This window comes from Erythrolamprus reginae, chromosome 2, assembly GCF_031021105.1.
Source record: "Erythrolamprus reginae isolate rEryReg1 chromosome 2, rEryReg1.hap1, whole genome shotgun sequence".
Classification (NCBI taxonomy): Eukaryota; Metazoa; Chordata; class Lepidosauria; order Squamata; family Dipsadidae; genus Erythrolamprus; species Erythrolamprus reginae.
Window position 1 is genome coordinate 227,869,147 of NC_091951.1, and position 19,738 is coordinate 227,888,884.

General features: G+C 41.1%; 1 long non-coding RNA gene across 6 annotated transcripts in view; it reads left to right on the top strand.

Moving 5' to 3' along the window:
• The window catches only part of LOC139162124 (uncharacterized), a 35,947-nt gene that overhangs the window by 3,620 nt on the left and 12,589 nt on the right, over positions 1–19,738 (top strand). For 3 of the 6 annotated variants that reach the window (XR_011558243.1, XR_011558245.1, XR_011558242.1), the window contains exons 2-3: positions 9,611–9,736; positions 9,987–10,193. This is a non-coding gene — a long non-coding RNA (uncharacterized lncRNA). Of the gene's footprint in view, positions 1–9,610; positions 9,737–9,986; positions 10,213–11,365; positions 11,535–12,822; positions 13,442–19,738 lie in introns of those variants that run through there. The other 3 variants (XR_011558244.1, XR_011558246.1, XR_011558247.1) reach the window with 3 other exon arrangements.

Below are 19,738 nucleotides of genomic sequence, written 5' to 3' on the forward strand. Positions count from 1 at the left end.
TTAGGTCCCACAGAGTTGGCCTTCTCCAGGTCCCGTCGACTAAACAATGTCGCTTGGGGGGTCCCAGGGGAAGAGCCTTCTCTGTGGTGGCCCCGACTCTCTGGAACCAGCTCCCCCCGGAGATTAGAACTGCCCCCACCCTCCTTGACTTTCGTAAACTTCTTAAAACTCACCTTTGCCGCCAGGCATGGGGGAATTGAGATATCTCCCTCGGGCCTATGCAATTTATGTATGGTATGTTTGTGTGTATGTCTGCTTAATAACGGGGTTTTTTAAATGTTTTTAAATTACTAGATTTGTAAATTGTTTTATTGCTGTTGTGAGCCGCCCCGAGTCTGCGGAGAGGGGCATCATACCAATCTAATAAATAGATAGATAGATAGATAGATAGATAGATAGATAGATAGATAGATAGATAGATAGATAGATAGATAGATAGATAGATAGATAGATACTACTTTTAATGCTACCCTGGGGTTGGACTAGGAATTACTAAGGGAAGTTGAAAATAATGTGTGTAGCTACAAAAACATGTTTTTCCATAAAGGAAGAAGGCTTTTAAAAAGCAATGAGTATATGGCTGTGATAATGCCTCAGTATTAAAACAAAAGTGATTTTTAGAATTCAACATTTTCTTCTTTTACAATATATCCATTTTGCAGGTTATAGCCATGTGACAGTCCAAACTGAAAGCCTTTGAGGTAGCAGAGGATTAAACTTATCCATTTGTCTATTCTGTGATAGTAACAAGACCAGGAGTCAGTGTATTTCTTAGCATTTGAGTGTGAGACAAGTTGAGGAAAGGTGGGAGTGTTATGTGGAGGATCTAAGATGGAGACACACTGCTTATTTTCCATTATTGTGGTTGCCATCCCAAACATGCATACCTTTGTCTAGAAAGCTTACAACTACAACACCTTAAACATGATCTAAGTATTGCCCACAAGATCATATGTTGCAACGTCCTGCCTGTCAACGACTACTTCAGCTTCAACCACAACAACACAAGAGCACACAACAGATACATGCTTAATATTAACTGCTCCAAATTTGACTGTAAAAAATAAGACTTTAGTAATCGAGTTGTCGAAGCATGGAACTCATTGCCGGATTCCGTAGTATCTTCCCCTAACCCACAACATTTTACCCTCAGACTATCCACAGTTGACCTCTCCAGATTCCTAAGAGGTCAATAAGGGGCATGCATATGTACACTAGCGTGCCTCCCGTCCCCTGTCCTATTGTCTCTCCTATATCTCATATATACTATTTTCTATTCTATTCTTCTTATACTACTCTCATTATATCCTCCTATTCTCTAATTGATATATTCTATTCCTAAATTTTCACTTCTATTCTTTCTCTAATATATTTTACTCGAGTATAACCTTTATAACCTTCATTGTGTATTGTTGTGCATTGGACAAAATAAATAAAATAAATAAATAAATAAACAATGCAATTGACTTTATGAAGTCACATGTCTGCAGCACTCTTTTTACTGTCCCTTCTTGGATATGGTTTCTTAATTAAAAGTGGAGGCTTACCTATACCTTCTCGGTACTTTGCCTTTACTTGAACCAGTCATTATTTTCATATTTTGGGAAGCTGAATTTAAAATCCATTACAAGCCAGAAGTGTCAACCACTCTTGCTCCGAAGAACGGAGTTTATCTCTTTATCCCTGGTTTAATCAGCTACAGGGAAAGAAGGAAGTATGATGGCAATCTACTAATCCTTTACAGTGGCATGTAGAGATAAAGTCAATACACTCTGAGCGGAAAAAGGTAGGATTGTGCTGTAAACTCTGATTCCCACCCTACTTTTTGGTGATGCAGACATTAATGATAGGTTGGGGATCCTGCATTTATTTTTATGTGGAGTGTGGGAGCACTTTTGAAGTCAGGCAAGTTAATTCTGGGAACACTATCCATTTTTTCTCTGTTATTCAGGCTCAGTGCAACAGTACTTATCAAATCAGAAGGCTAATTTTTTTCCCCCATTTGCCACCTTTATCCCAGCTTGGGTTTTATATCTATTTTTTTTAAAAAAAACACAGGGTTTTATATCTATTTTTAAAAAACCAGCTCTTCTTTCAAGAGAAGACCTGCTTGACTTCTCTTTTTCCTTGATGTTCCAATTCAATGGTGAAAAAAAGTAAGATTCTACATTTAGGCAAGAAAAACCAAATGCACAGGTATAGAATACAGTAGATGGCACATGGCTCAATAGTAGTAACTCTCAGACAGATCTTGGAGTTCTAATCACTTAATTATGAGCCAGCAGTGTGCCGCAGCTTCCAAAAAACCAACATAGTTCTAGGCTGCATTAATAGAGGGATAGAATAAAGATCATGTGAAATGTTAATACCACTTTATAATGCCTTGGTAAGATCATACTTGGAATAATGCATCCAGTTTTGGTTGCTACAATGTAAAAAAAATATATTAAGAGTGTAGAGAAGAGCAACAAAGATGATTAGGGGAGTGGAGGCTAAAATATATAAAGAACATTTGCTGGAATTCAATTTATCTAGTGAAAAGAAGGACTAGGGGTGACATGATAGCAATGTTCTAATATCACAGTGGATGCCACAAAGAAGAGGGAGCTGGGCTATTCTCCAAAGCATCTGAAGGCAGGACAAGAAGCCGGGGCCCAGGGGAAAAGCCTTCTCTGTGGTGGCCCCGGCCCTGTGGAACCAACTCCCCCCGGACATTAGAATTGCCCCCACCCTCTTTGCCTTTCGTAAGCTCCTTAAAACCCACCTCTGCCGTCAGGCATGGGGGAACTGAGATATTCTTTCCCCCTAGGCCTTTACAATTCATGTACGGTATGTTTGTATGTATGGATGTTTGGTTTTACAATAAGGTTTTTTTAGTTGTTTTAGTATTGGATTTATATGCTGTTTTTTGTTACTGTTGTTAGCCGCCCCGAGTCTACGGAGAGGGGCAGCATACAAATCCAATAAATAGAATAAAATAAATAAAATAAATAAATAATCAAAGAGAAAAGCAACCTAGAACTTGGGAGAAATTTCCTAACAGAACAATTAATGAGTGGAACAGATTGCCTGCAGAAATTGTGAATGCACTGGAAATTTTAAAGAAGAGATTGGACAACTGTTTGTCTAAAATGGTATAGGGTTTCCTGCTTGATCTGGGGGTTGGACTAGAAGACCTTCAAGATCCCTTTCAACTCTGTGATTCTGTTCTGTTCTATTTCTGTCCTGTCCTGTCCCTATCCCTCTCCCTATTCTACTCTAGCCAATGTTATCGTTCACAGCCACCTTTTTTCTTCTATGATCCTGCACCTGGGAATAAGAATTAGCAGCCAACATTACTTCTGAATCAAGGCTTCCGATCGTGGTGTTAGTGTCTTAGCGACATAGTTCTGCGATGGGAAGGAGAGAAGTAGGGGGAAGATACCAAAAGTGAGGCCCAAACAGACTTTCTGGGTCTTTCAAAAGGGGGAGAAAAAAGGGGGAAAAGTGTCTTATTCCAGATTTACCTCTTTGCATTTACCAATGATGCTTCCCTGGAGCATCCGGAAGACGAAACAGCCTTTTCCCAAGGCTGAAAATTAGCTGCCCATCATGCGCACGCACACTGAAACTAAAACATGTCTCACGTGCCCTCTGATATGGCTGCATGTGCCACTGTGGACCGTGTGCCATAGGTGGCCATCACAGGCATATATAATAGTACCTTAGTACTTGGCTGCTATAAAAATAATTAAATTTGGTACTTGACGCATTTTGATGCAAAACTTTTGTTGTGGTACTACTACTTGTTTGATACTCGGCATGCAAGCTAGAAGCTGTCAATCTTGGCTGCCTTGTGACTCGCTACCCTTTCTGGCCAAAACAAAGGATCGCTTGTTAAGTCACATGGTTTGCTTTCCACTGGTCATTTTAATACTTATCGCACCTCCCAAAACCAATTAACAACAAATACCGAGGTACCACTATACAGTATTTGTTTTGGTGCCTTTGAATCAGTCTTGACTCCTGACAACTGCCTGGACAGGTCCCTGAGGTTATCTTGGCAAAATTTCAGAAGTGGTTTGCCATTGTCTGCGTCCCAGGGCTGAGAGGGAGTGACTGGCCCAAGGTCATCCAGATGGCTTGGTACTTAAAGAAGGACTAGAACTAAACTTCTAGCTTCTAGTCTAAAGCTTTAAACCCTGCATAAAACTGGTTTTCCTTTTCAGCATAAAAAATTAGACTTACTGTACCTTTCTTTTAAATAATCCCAACATTGTTATACAAGCCCCCCTCTGTGTGTGTATGTGTGTGTGTATGTTTGTGTCTATTTGCCCCAATGCATGGCTTCAGAAATTGGAAGACAATTGAACCACATATGCCCTCATCAAAATAAATATAACTCCTACTGAACCATTATGAAATATGGAAATCAACTATATAATACAGTACTATACAATCTGTATAGTCTGGAAGACAGAAGGAAAAGGGGGGACATGTTCGAAACATTTAAATATGTTAAAGGGTCAAATAAGGTCCAGGAGAGAAGTGCTTTTAATAGGAAAGTGAACACAAGAACAAGGGGGCACAATCTGAAGTTAGTTGGGGGAAAGATCAAAAGCAACATGAGAAAATATTATTTCACTGAAAGAGTAGTAGATCCTTGGAACAAACTCCCAGCAGACGTGGTAGATAAATCCACAGTAACTGAATTTAAACATGCCTGGGATAAACATCTAAGATAAAATACAGAAAATAGTATAAGTGCAGACTAGATGGACCATGAGGTCTTTTTCTGCCGTCAGTCTTCTATGTTTCTATGTTTACAACATAATGAACTAGAGAGGCAGAAAACTTGGCATTAAGGTGCTGATGTCTGTGGGTGAGTGGTGTGCATTGGCCACTGCTGCAGAATCGGCCAGCCAGCTGTTTAGTTGTTGGATAATTAAGGTTAGACAGCATGTTCCTTTCCAGGTTCCTTTTCTCAGTTGTTTTGAGATTTGGAAAAGCCCCACCTTGCATCATTGCAATTGTACAATGCCTGCATTCGAAAAATGTAATAGCTGGTAAAATATTAACATGGCATAACTGCACGGTGTTCACAGAAATAGCACAACACTGCCACTTTTCTTTTGGGACTTTTGACTGCCCTTTCCACTTACTTTATCTTTATATACCATCTTTTATATTTTATCAAGGAAGCTGGAGACCTTTGCTCGAGGACGCTGAAGGCAGTGGTGGTGCAAGTTCTCATGTCTCTAAAGATGCAAAGTCGCTTCCTAAAGCAGTGTTTCCCAACCTTGGCAACTTGAAGATATTTGGACTTCAACTCCCAGAATTCCCCAGCCAGCATTTGCTGGCTGGGGAATTCTGGGAGTTGAAGTCCAAATATCTTTTTTTTTTAATTATTTTTTTTATTAATTTTTAACAAGTTTATATACACACAACATAAAACAGTGCATAGTGCAATGTGCCCACCACCCAGGCACACACACATTCCCCACCACCAAATCGGGGGTGTTCCTTGTATAGTCCACTTGACCCAAGAGCAATATATCTATTTACATATTATAGAATGATTCCAATTTATTTCTTGTAGCTTGGTCTCGGATTCTGCTCATCATATATCGTCTTACCTTGTCCCACCGTCCCATCAGTTGTCCCAACTCAGTTTCATTATCCGAATTTATCCTTTTATCCATTATTTCAAATTGAATATGGTCCACCATGTACCTATACCAATTTTGCATTGTCCATTTTGTCGCATCCTTCCAATTCAAAACTATTACTGCCTGAGCGCTTTCTATAGCTGCTTTTTTTATTTCTCTAAATTCTCCCATTGCTTTAGTACTGCCATTTCCTTAGTGATTGTCCATTGTATATTTAGCATTCTATTGATATCCTCTTTCACTTTTTGCCAAAATTCCTGCACTATCAAGCATTTCCAAAACATATGCATAAACACTCCTTTATCTTGACACCCATGCCAACAATTCCCCCTGACATTCTGCTGAAAGTGTGCGAGTTGAACGGGAGTAAAATACCACTTATGTAATATTTATATGAAGTCCAAATATCTTCAAGTTGCCAAGGTTGGGAAACACTGTCCTAAAGCTATCACCATCCAGCAGAAACTGATTGCCTTTTGAACTACAGAGGTTTTGACACTGTATTATTTATCCATCATCCATCACACAATATAGAAACATAGAAACATAGAAACATAGAAGACTATCCTATCCTATCCTGTACCCTTTTCTCCTTCCGCTTTGTCCCACAGAAGCCTCTCCTGTGCTGTCCCATTCTCTGCAGAGTTATTTTCAGGTTGGAAGGAGAAGTAGAACATTTAACTAATTAGCATAGGAGCATGTTAATAATATGTTTTTGCAGTCTGTCTACTTACTTGGAGATGAGTTTGATGATATTTGTGTTCCCTTACTTGTCTTTTCCTAATTGCACGACCTACAGATCTGTACAAAAGATCTGTTTGAAAACTAAAAGAAGTATTTGCTGTGTGAACAAGAAGGAGACAGGAAGGAGCTTGGCCCTGACTTAGCTATTTGCTACTGTGAAAGTAAAAGTGAAACTCCTCTCCTGTGCTTGTATTTTGCATTTGGAACAGATTTATTTTCAGGTGGGGAGGGGGAGTAGAACCTCTTAGCATCAGAGCATGTTAATAATAATATAGGAAATACTAATGCTGCTGTGGACATTTTGGAAAAAATCCTTTCTTATTGAGCACCTAACAGTTCATAGGCTTTATGGTTCTGGAGATTTTGTGATTACAACATGAGTGGTTTTTCGCTTTTATATACTGTATATAAACTAGGCAATTAAACTATGCCAATAACAATAGTATCAGAATAACAAAGGTTTCAAGGTTTCTAGTCTGAACACCGGCACAAGCAAAAGACCCTATACCAGTGATGGCAAACCTATGGCATGGGTGTCACAGGTGGCACGCGGAGCCATATCTGCTGGCACATGAGCCCTTGCCCTAGCTCAGCCCCAACGTACATGTGGGTGCTGGCCAGCTGATTTTTGGCTCACACAGAGGCTCTGGGATGGCATTTTTGGCTTCCAGACAGCCTCCAGGGGGAGGGTGTTTTCATCCTCTTCTGGCTCCAGGGAAGCCTTTGGAGCCTGGTGAGGGTAAAACACGAGCCTACTGGGCCCACCAGAAGTTGGGAAACAGGCTGTTTCTGACCTCTAGAGGGTCTCTGGAGGGCGGGGTAAGCTGTTTTCGGCCTTCCCAGACATTGAATTATGGGTGTGGGCACTCACATGCACCATTGCCCACACGCATGCTCTTTTGGCACCCGAGGGAAAAAAAGGTTCACCATCACTGCCCTATAAAATTTCAAACAAACGACTATCCAATCTCATAAAAACCTCCAGTGATGGAGCACTCACAACTTCTGAAGGCAACCCTTTTGTTCGACTGGTCAATTGTTTTCATTGTCAGGAAATTCCTCCTTAGTTCTAGGTTACTCTATTAGTTTTCATCCATTGCTACTCGTCTGGCCTTCTGATGCTTTGGAAATGTTCTGATGCTTGAGCTATTCCTCTTTGTGGCAGCCCCTCAAGTATCGGAACATTTTCATCATGGTCACCCCTAGTCCTTCTTTTCTCTAGACTAGACCTAACAATTCTTGCAATTGTTCTTCATATGTTTTAGCCACCAGCCCCCGAATCATATTTGTTTCTCTTTTCTGTACTCTTTCCAGAGTCTCAACATCATTTTTATAATTTGATGACTCAAACTGGATCCAGTGTTCTAAGAGTGGCCTTACTAAGTGTTCTGTCTGGGTTCCCCCAGACCTCAACACCAACTGGAAAAAACAGCCAGACACTCTGGTAAAAGCCAAAAGTATTTTATAACTGGAAAAAATAAGCACAGAGGAAAACCTGTTCTTCCCAACAGACAGGATATAATACGGTACAGCAGGGTCCTGATGTCCAGACAATACAGCAAGCTTCTTGCTGGCACACACCCCCAAGGTTTCAATAGTCAAAGGCACAAACCAGGATTCCAAGACGCCAAAGTTCACAGTCAGGTCCCACGACTCTCAAAGATAAAACTCCACAAGCCAGGAAGGGTGGGTCTGCCTTTTAGCCTTTCCCAAGAGCACCACACCCAAACCCAGCTGTTGCCACTTTAATGCTGAAAGTATTTAGCCAATTGATTCCGTCTCTGAGTAGCTCTTCGTTGTCGCAGATCAATTATGGCTTGTGCACTTTCCTCTAAGGAATCCAGGCTGCTTGCTGGGGAGAGCTCCCCCTGGTGGGACTCTGGCTGTCCTCCCTCTTCTTCAGCCTGGGATTCCTCCTCCTCGTCTGTCTGCACCTCCTGTTCCTCAGCCTCTCCCTCTGAGCTGGAAACCGACAGAAGGTCAGCCGTTCCCGGAGGGGCCTCAGACGGAACCACAACACTAAGACTTTATAAAGCAGTAGAAATATGTCACATGGTCTTGATTTTATCCCTCTATTAATGCAACCTATGATTGCATTGGCTTTTTTTGCTGCTGTTGCATATTGCTGGCTCATAAATGGTTGTCCACTAGGACTCCAAGATCCCTCTCAAAATTGCTGCTATTGAGCCAGGTTCCACTAGTTCTATACCTGTACATTTGATTTTCCTTGCCTAAGTGTAAAACCTTAACTTTACACTGAATTTATAGGGCTCAGTGTTTAAGTCTGTCAAGATCCTTCTGGATCTTTAACTTATTCATGTTAGCTTGGTGTCATTTGCAAATGTGATGAATTTATTTATTTATTTATCTATCTATCTTATCTTTTCTTTTCTTTTCTTTTCTTTTCTTATCTTATCTTATCTTATCTTATCCTATCTATCTATCTATCTATCTATCTATCTATCTATCTATCTGACTTCTATGCTGCCCAATCCTGAAGGACTCATGGCGGCTTACAACATAATAACAATACAAAAAGATACAACAATAAAAAAGAAGTCGAATATAAGCTCTAAAAAACTAACCCCAATAAAACCCATTTATATAAAAACCAATCAAATCTTATGCATGCACACCATTCATAAAATAAAATTTGGCCATGAAAGATGGACAAGTTCCCCTTCTATTCCCCCATCTAAATTGTTTGTGAAGATATTGAAGAGTACTGAGCCTAAAACAGAACCTTGGGGTACCCCACTGCTTATTGCCTTTCATGTAGATGTAGTTCCTTTAAGGACTGCACAATATGTGCAGATTGTTAACCAGTTATGGATCCATCTGGTGGTGATGCTGACTATTCCACATTTTTTAGTTTACCAAGAAGTAGATTGTGGTCTAATTGGTCAAATGCCTTTTGCAATCCAAGTATACTATGTCCACAGCATTTTGCTGGTCCACTAATTTTGTCACTTGGTGAAAGAATGAAATAACATTTGTTTGGCATGATCTCTTTTTTTTTGATAAACCCATGTTGCCTTTTGGTTATAACTTTGTTTGCTTCTAGGTGTTTGCAGATCTATTGCTTGATTATTATTTTTTAAGGATCTTCCCAGGTTTATTGTGTGCACATAATTTTTTCTATAAATGATTACACTTTTTGATGTAACTGCCTTTACAATTTATAGCAACTTTCAACAGCGTTGTTTTGTTCTTTGCAGATATTGATGAATGTGAAACAGCATACAGTCCTTGTAATCAATTGTGCAAGAACACATTAGGTTCTTTTACCTGTGAGTGTGTTGAAGGATATGAACTCGTCAATGGAACCCTTTGCAATGTTATAGGTAAGCTTTCAGTCCACAGTACAATTAACATGCAATGAGTCTAAGGGCTGAAAAAATAGATGAGATCTCTTAGTTTCACCTGAGTCAGAATTAACAAGTGATTTGAGACATAATTAAATCCTATATATTGTTAGCTGGTTAAGAATTCTAAGAGGTGCAGTGCCAGCTCAGATCAAGAGTGCTTCAAATTGAGGTGGCTGAATTTGACTATGTATTAGAGCAAAGGTAGTTAAAGTTCTTTTCTGTTCAGATGGTGCCACCAAAATGCTACTAGCTGTCCCTCAAGGTCTTGTCCTCCTGGATTTAAAGATGCATCACCTGGAGAGTCTAATATCTACAAAAACAAAGCCTGTCTCTGTAGCTTATGACCTCTTAAGGAGAAGCTATTATTGGGTTGGTGAAGATAAAAAACTGCATGTTTATGTGTCTGGAAAAAGTGAGATGATTTTTTATCCAGGTAAAATTATTTACTACAGGTAAATCCAGAATCAAAAATTAACCCTTTTGTATGCACTCATATTTTTGCATCCATATTTCAGCTCCAGTTCTAGATCAATCCTAATTTTCTTTGGGATGAACCTAAAATTTGTCAAGATCAGTTTTATAGTCAATTGTGCCTCAGTTTGTCTTTTCATATTGTGTGGTGTGGCACTCCTTTGGAATGGAACACAATTCCTAGAGCCTATCTGAATTGATGGGAGTAAAAATTAAGGATTGTTTTCCTTCTGAGGAGTTTGAGATTTAACATGCAAAATGTGTGTCTCAAAGCTTGACATGACATAAATCCCCTATAATACCCCCAAATCTTTTCCCCAATACTGTCCAAATATCCTCGCCTTTTTAGAATTTGAGAAGACCCATGTGTAATTCAACTCAAGGCACTGATATTTCCAGTTAGCTCTCCAAAGCCCAAATACCATACAGAAAATCTGATGATAAAAATGTAATATTTTCTACATAATAGAAGGTGACCATTGATGAAGACATAATCATTGATTACACTGATGATGGGTGACCATTAAATGAAATATATTCTATTATCATGAAGTTAAATTTACAGGAAGCTGAAATAACCAGAAAAACATTACATAGAGACCCCTTTTGCCTCAGAAAGAAGTGTTGTAAAGAGCCTCTTACAGAAGATTATTTATTATGTAGATGGACTACAGTGGTCCCTCGATTTTCGTGGGTTCGAACTTCACGAAACAGCTATACCACGGTTTTTCAAAAATATTAATTAAAAAATACTTCGCTGTTTTTTCCCCTATACCATGGTTTTCCCACCCGATGACATCATACGTCATCGCCAAACTTTCGTCCGCCTTTAATAAATATTTTTTAATAAAGTTTAATAAATAAACATGGTGAGTAATAATCTAAGTGGCTGCTAAGGGAATGAGAAATTGCAGTTTATGGGTTTAAAGTGTTAAGGGAAGGCTTGTGATACTGTTCATAGCCAAAAATAGTGTATTTACTTCCTCATCTCTACTTTGCAGAAATTCGACTTTCGCAGGCAGTCTCGGAACGCATCCCCCGCGAAAATTGAGGGAACGCTGTATAACAAAAAGTCACTGAGCCTCTTCCCATATTTTGTCTTCTTGAATGTATTTATTTATTTTTTGCTTATAGATGTCAGTGGCGTCAACAGCATCTCTGTAGACTGGTTCACAGGGCAGTTATACTGGGCCAGCAATTATCCTCATGCCATTTTCACTGGTTTCATTGATGGTAGGGGCTATGTAAAGGTCCTAGAGAAAAATCTGGTGCCGAAGCAGCTGGTTATATTTCCAGAAAAAAAGTACAAGTTTCAGAATAGACGCTACTGTATTTACAGTGTTGTAATAGTGATATAATTTCATGCATACATGATGCCTGCCAGTACTATGTTATTTGAAGCCTGCCCATATAACATCTCCAAGATCTAAATTATTTATTAAAAATGCCCAGAGTTTCAAGAGGTTGCCAAATCCAGTAAGAATTCACTGTTCTTTCCAGAAATTCCATAAGTCTTTAGAGCTGGAATCTCAAATTTTTACATACGGTTAGTGTTCGACTTACAGCAGTTTGTTTAGTAACCATTCAAAGCTACAACAGCACTTTTTAAAAAGTGACTTATGACTGTTTTTCACCCTTACGAGCACTGTGGCATCCCCATGGTCGTGTGATCAAAATTTGGACACCGGGCAACTTCCATATTTTTTGGAGTATAAGATGCACTGGAATGTAAGATGCACCTTAGTTTTGGGGGAGGAAAACAAGGAAAAAACAGCAATTTGCCTCCCAGCAAACAGCAAAACGGCAAATTGCACAAAAGATATACAGTGGTACCTCTACTTAAGAACTTAATTCGTTCCGTGATCAGATTCTTAAGTATAAACGTTTGTAAGTAGAAGCAATTTTTCCCATAGGAATCAATGTAAAGGCAAATAATGCATGAAAACTCATTAGGAAGGAAATAAAAGCTTGGAATTTGGGTGGGAGGAAGAAGAGGAGGAGGACAGTTGCTGCCCAGAGCGAAGGGAGCGTTTCTTTTCTCTGGGCGCTGGCAGAGGTTTATTCCCTCTGCAAGCGCCCAGAGAAAGGAAAATGCTTCGTTCACTCTGGACTGCCAAAACCTCCTTAAGCGCCACCCAAAGGCTCCTCTGGCAGCCTAGAAAAGCCCGAGATGGCCGGGATTAAAGGGGGAATGGCAGGAAACTAGCCGGGCCTTCGTGCCACTCTCAAATTTCCTTGGAAATTTTTCCAGGCTCGGGTTCTTAAGTAGAAAATGGTTCTAAGTAGAGGCAAAAAACATCTTGAACACCCGGTTCTGATCTAGAAAAGTTCTTAAGTAGAGGCGTTCTTAAGTAGAGGTACCACTGTACACTGTTTTCTGTGTATATCTGTGCATGTATGTCCAACCCATATAAATAGCAAAGAATTAGAGAAATGTACATTATGGCAGTAGATTAATGCCAGCAAATTTTCCTAAATGTAGTCACACTAACTTCTCCCAATTATTTAAATAGCTCTACTCCAAACATGACTACGTCAAGATTTAACTCTGCTCGTGAAGCATTTTGTTCTGGTTTTCTACCTTATCACAGATACATGTACTGGGTGAATTTTGGTGAGAAGGATGGGACTGCAATAGAAGCTGCAGGGATGGATGGATCAGACAGACATGTGCTTGTGGTATTAATTGCTGAAGAGCCCGCGGGATTGACTCGATTACATCACTAATAGACTCTATTGGATCAGTATGCATAAAAAGGTGTGCACTTCATCCCATTTCAAATTCAAAGCTACCTATAGTTTGCATCTCTCTCTCTCCCTCCCCCTCCCTCCCCCTTGTGATTTATGAAAACAAATCCCAAAAATGTGTTTATGTTCTTCAATTAAACGTAATATTGTAGGCACCTTCCACCAGCATAGCTTGCTAAAATGTTCCCAAATCTTTCAGCAGTCTGCTGGAAATATAGAAAAGAGATTGGTACCTACTACCACCTATGGTGAACCTGCCTCAGGGCCAAAACCTATTGGTTAAAAATTAAAAACTGTATTGAGCTACTAGTTTTTCTCATCATTCCTACCACCCATTTCCTCCCATGTTGACTGTATGACTGTAACTTGGTGCTTATATCCTAAGATTTTATTAATATTGCTTCTTCATTGCTTATTTGACCCCTATGACAATCATTAAGTGTTGTACCACACGATTCTTGACAAATGTATATTTTATTTTATGTACGCTGAGAGCATATGCACCAAGACAAATTCCTTGTGTGTCCAATCACACTTGGCCAATAAAATTCTATTCTATTCTATTCTATATCACAAACTGTTTTCTTAAAACCTGAGCTTTTCCTCTTGGGCAGGGGTAGGCAAAATTGGCTCTTCTATGACATGTGGACTCCAACTCCCAGAATTCCTGTGCTAGCATGATTGGTTCAGGAATTCTGGGAGTTGAAGTCCACAAGTCATAGAAGAGCCAACTTTGCCTACCCCTGCTCTTGGGCGTCTAGGGAGAATTTTAAGAAAGAGGATAGGTATATAATCTTACATGTCACAACAGCTGCTAGAATACTCTATGGACAAAATTGGAAAAAGGAGTCAATCTCATCAATGTTAAACATTATAATCAAAGTACTAAAGTGCATGGAAATTACTAGATTGTCATTGGCACTTCAAGATAAGGATGAATCTGAATTTCATAAAATCTGGGACAAGTGGTACAATTGGCTGAACCAAAATGAATACCTAAAATTCCTTAACCAAACAAACCTGAAATAACCAAACAAACCAAGCAAACCTGAAATAACATAAATAAAGAGACCATTTAGATATAGAGGGCCACAATGTATAAACCACATGATCTGGAGAATTTGAGCAAAATGTGCCATAGAGAATTGCCTTGGGTTATCAGAAAGCATGGCTATTTAATTAAAACAATTAGTGATAGTTCTGCAAGTCTGAATATTGTTCTCATATTGCTTTTTGGGTTTTTTTAGTCCATCGAAACAGTAAAGGTAGATGGTTCTGGAAAATATACTTTCCCTGATACAATGCTGAAAAATCAGGATCCCTTAGGACTCGCTGTATTTGAAAATCTGTTCTTCTGGAGCACTGTAACACACTTGTATTATGCATCTCGCTCCACACCTGGTGTTGGCATAGTGCTGAATGCCTCGATTTCTTCATTCACAGTCCTGCATGAGCTACAGCAGTCACTAAGTAAGTTGATCTCTTTGGCAAGCCATAAGCAGGGCTGAGCTAGTAAGAAAAATAATTGACATTCACTTCCCCCAGGGGTGTTTCTGGGATACACTGTAGGAATTCATAAGCAATTGTAATAACTTGCTTGGGGAGAATTACGGCATAGTGGTGATTTGATTAAAAGATAATCAGGAAGATGTGGGGAGGTCAAAGAGTATATATATATATGTGTGTATATATGTTTTCGTAGATTTTCACGGGTACAGGTATGACGGTCTTGGTATATTCGGGTTTCTTCCCGTGTAGGATTTGGAAATTTCTGGTGACGTTTCGACGAGGTCACACTCATCATCTTCAGGCTGGTGTTTCTGTCCTTGTACTAAGGCGAACACTGCGAGACCTGAGCTGCCTTCCTTCTATAAATACTGGTGACTGGGTATGGTTTGATGGCTCAGCAATTGCCTGCTGTGTAGAAACTTCCTGGTGAGTCAGTGGGGTAACATCTTGGGTCGTTGATGGAGCTGAAGTATGCTGATTAGTTAATGGTTGTTGATTAGGTGTGATATCCTGAGTAGTTGGAGCTTGCAGGCTGCTTGATTGTTTTGCAATGTGTGTTCTGAGTCTAGTTTCAGTTTTTATGGCTGGGTTACGTTTGAGGGCTGGTTTCCAGATGTCTGGTAGGCGGGAGGTATCATCCCGCTTGTTCATATTTTGGGGATGTTTTTCTATCTCGATGGCTTCCATGATTATTCTTTTCCTGTAGTGTTCTGTTTTGGAAATTAATTTAGTACTGTCAAAATCAATTTCATGTCCTGTAGTTTTGAAGTGTTGGAAAAGGGAGGAGGTCTTTTCTTTTTTCTTTAATGCATTCTTATGTTCTGCAACACGTGCATTTACTCTCCTGTTAGTTTGTCCAATATATGTGGCTGGGCAGATTTTACATGGTATTTGATAAACTCCCTGGTTTTCTAGCTGGGTATTGTCTTTCGGGTTTCTTAGGATGTTGGCTATTTTTTAATCTGTACCAAAGGCTGTCTTGATGTTATGTTTGCGGAGAATTTTACTGATTTTATCTGTGGTGCCTTTGATGTAAGGGAGGAGGGCGATACCATTGTCCTGTTCTGTGTCTTGGTTCTTGGGGGGTGTCTCTTTATGGATTAAGTTGTTGATTGCCTCTCTTTGGAATCCATTGGAAATTAATACATTTGTGAGACTGTGTAATTCAGGTTCCAGGTGGTCTTTGTCGGCTAGGCGTTTGGTTCTGGAAATGAGGGTCTTGGCTACGGAATTGATCTGTGCAGGTTGGTGGTGGGATTTTGCGTTCAGGTAGTGGTTGGTGTGTGTCTTCTTCTGGTAGATGGTATGTCCTAGGAAGCCATTGGGTTTTTTATAGATTAGGACATCCAGGAAGGGAAGTTTGTTGTTGGTTTCTATTTCCATGGTGAATTGTATTTTGGGGTGTAGGCTGTTGAGATGTGTGAGAAAGCTGTCCAGTTTTTCTTTCCCATGTGGCCAAATTACGAAGGTATCATCTACATATCTAAGCCAGAGTTTGGGTTTGTGTTCAGATTTGTCCAAGGTGTTGGTTTCAAAATATTCCATGTATAAGTTTGCGATGATGGGTGACAGGGGTGATCCCATGGGGGCTCCTTCTATCTCTTTGTATCTTTGTCCATTGTGGATGAAGTATGTATTCATCAGGCAGTGGTTGGTCAGATCTAAGATGTGCTTCGGGGGGTTGTATTTGTTTTGGATGGCTGTCAGGGCTTATTTCATAGGCACTTGGGTGAAGAGAGATATGACATTGAAGCTTACGAGAAGGTCGCTGGGTTGTAGGTTTTGTTCCTTTATGATTTCTGTGAATTGGAATGAGTTTTGTACATGAGACATGATGGATTCTGCATAGGGCTAGAGTTGTTTGGCAAGAAATTTGGCAAGATTCTGTAGGGGTGAGCCTATGGAGCTGACTATGGGTCTGAGTGGTGTTCCTTCTTTGTGTATCTTGGGGAGGCCATAGAGCTTGGGGCATCTGGATGATTTTTCTCTGGGGATGATTCTTTGCTGGATTTCTTCACTGATGGGAGAAGCTTTTATTTTGGACTTGGTGGTTTTTTCCAGGTAGGTGGTAGGATCTGTACTTAGAGGTTTGTAAGCGGAGTCTTGGAGTAGGTTGGATAGCTTGTCTTGGTAGTCAGATGTGTTCATCACCACAGTGGCTTTGCCTTTGTCTGCTGGGAGGATGATTATGTTATTGTCTTTCCTCAAGTTGGTGAGTGCTTTTTGTTCATCTTTATGTAAGTTGCTTCGGGGTGGAATGCTGGAGCAGAGGACATTGGTGACTTCAAGTCTGATTTTGTTGGCTTCATCTTGGTTGATTTTGGTTAGAGTGGCTTCAACTCCGCATATGATGTTTTCAGTGGTGATGCGTTTGGGGGCGACTGCAAAGTTGAATCCTTTGGAGAGGACGTTGGTTTCTGCTGTGGTGAGGGTCATGTACGGTAAATTATGTACTGTATTCTTCATGAGTTGCTGTGGAAAGGGTTTGGATTTCTGGTGTTTTTCCAAATTGTGGAGTTTCTTGGTGTGTATGTCTGTATTGAGGGAGGTTTCTGTTTCAGCTCTCCAGAGGGCTAGTTGTTTAGATTGGTCCCAGAGTATTGGGTGGATTCTGTTGCTAAGTTTGAGATGAAGAGTGAGTAGGTCTTTGTTGGTTTGGTCTACTAGGAATCTTTTCCTGTGGAGTTCATTTCTGATAACGGCTAATTCAGTTCTTTTCAGGATCCGTTCAGTGGATGGTGTTATGACCAGAAGATTCCACAATATTCTGTAGCTGGGTAAAGTCTAAAAGTAGAGTTGTTAAGTAGAATTCACTGTTTGTATTAGAAGTTGTTTGCCTGCTTCTCATTGGCTGCTACGGTTTGGCGCCAATCTTTGTAGAGCTGTCAGGCGTCGCTTGTTGCCGGGTGAAACAGTATAAAAGGAAAGTGCCTCTGGTCTTACGCGCTTCTCTCTAGCTCGCGTCTGAGTGAAAGTGTATCCGCGTCTAGTTAGTCTCCTGCAGAGAATAAAGATTTAAAGTTAGCCATCGTGTTTCTCGGTTATTTCACTGGCGACGAGGATCTAGAGGCGATTTTTTTTACGGAAAAAATCATTATGGCGACCCCTTTGATCATCAGCCGCCTGAATTATTTGACCCTGAGAGGTCAACTTGGACAGCCTATATGGCTAAATTTGAAATTTTCTTGGAAGCCGCCGGCATGAAAGATGCTGACAACGGCCGTAAAAGGGCTTTATTTCTGAACTACTGCGGGACTCAAATTTTTGACCTGGCAGAGACCTTGACGGACCCAGAACCTGCAAATTCGGTTCCATGGGACACTTTGATGGCTAAGTTGGCAGCTCATTTTAAGCCAACGAAACCTGCCAGGGTTTTCAGGCACCAGTTCTCCTGGATGGCTCAAGCTGAGTGGGAATCTATTAACCAGTTTGCCACTTGCTTCAGGACTATTTTAGCCAAGTGTCAGTTTGACAATCCTGAGGCTAGGTTAACTGATGCCATTATATTTGGCATGAGAAATGTTTCTATCCGGAATAAACTGCTGGCAGCTGACGACTCGTCACTACAAGATGTGATTAAGGCAGCTCAAACCGCGGAAGTCGCTGAAGCTGCTGCAGCTGACCTTAAGTCAAACGACAAGCTGGCCACAGTTTTTAAGATCGCTGAGGCACCTTGCACCCCCGCCAACCATCAACACGACTACAGTACTTCTGAGTTCGACCCATATGAAGACCACTGCTGCCAGCTACGGGTACCGCCAACCAGACAACCTCGTCCATCCTTCCAAGGCTGTGCCGGATGTCGTGGTCAGCATGCCCACTCGAGATGTCCCTTTAAGGATGCTTTCTGCCGCCGCTGCGACAAACGTGGCCACATTGCCGCCATCTGCCGAGCCATCCTGCCTGACGACACCCCCTTCAATCAAGACCTGCTGCCCACCTTTCCATCTCATTGAGTCTACCGACCATTCAGACAACAAGGAAGAGGGAACTGGAGACCGGGGAGCAACACTTTGAGGGACGGCAACCAAGGTAACCGCACATCCACGGACTGTGGCACCTACCCGCCAGCCCCTAATAAGATTATTGTCCCTCTCATGTTGAATCATCAACCATGCCACATGGAGCTGGACACAGGCTCTAAATTTACTTTAATGCCGTGGCATAAACTGAGACTGTATGTGCCTTCGTTGTCCCTGGACTCGCTAAAGCCGCTGGACATTGCTATTAAAGACTTCCAGGGACACCCAATCCGGGTTTTGGGAAGCACTAGGGTGCCTATAACTTTTAGAAATGTACATTGTATGTTGCCTATTCTAGTTATTGAGGGGGCGAATCATTCCCTTTTGGGACTTGATTGGATGGTTCCTTTGGGGTTAGCTGTCACTGGTCTTCACAAAGTGACTTGTTTGAAGGAGCCTGATTTTGTCCAGGAATTTCCGGAGGTTTTTAAACAGGGTTTGGGTACCTATAAGGGGCCACCCATTTCTTTTTCTTTGGATCCTGCTGTCCCGCCCTTCCGGTTAAAACCTCGCAGGGTACCACTGCCCCTAATGGATAAATTGGATGCCCAATTGCAGAAACTTCAGGCTCAGGGTATTTTGGTTCCTGTCGAACATGCCCCCTGGGAGACCTCTATTGTCACCCCCCTGAAGCCTGATGGATCTCTGAGAGTTTCTGCGGATTATAAATCTACCTTGAATAAGGCGTTACAGCACAACTCCTATCCGATACCTGTTGTGCAGCAGTTGCTGCATACCCTGGGGTCTGGGAAAATTTTTGCGAGGCTGGACCTTGCACAGGCATTCCAGCAGTTGCCAGTGGATGATGCCACAGCCCTGGCGCAAACAATTGTGACACACAGGGGGGCCTTTAAATGTACTCGACTGCAATTTGGCATAAGTGTCGCCCCGGGTATATTCCAGCGAATCATGGAACGATTGCTCTGGGGAATTAGGGGGGTGGTCCCCTACTTTGACGATATTTTAATATCAGGGGACACTCCAGACCAACTGCACTGTAGAATTCGACAGGTTCTGGCTAGGTTACAAGCTAAAGGATTAAGGCTAAAGCCAGAAAAGTGTGTGTGGGGAACTTCCTCAGTGGACTTCCTGGGGTTTAGGATAGATGAAGCAGGCATACACCCCACTGAGGAGAAAATCAGAGCCATTAAGGATGCCCCTGCCCCCACCTCTAGAACAGAGCTGCAAGCATTTTTGGGGCTATTAAATTTTTACTCTGTTTTTCTGA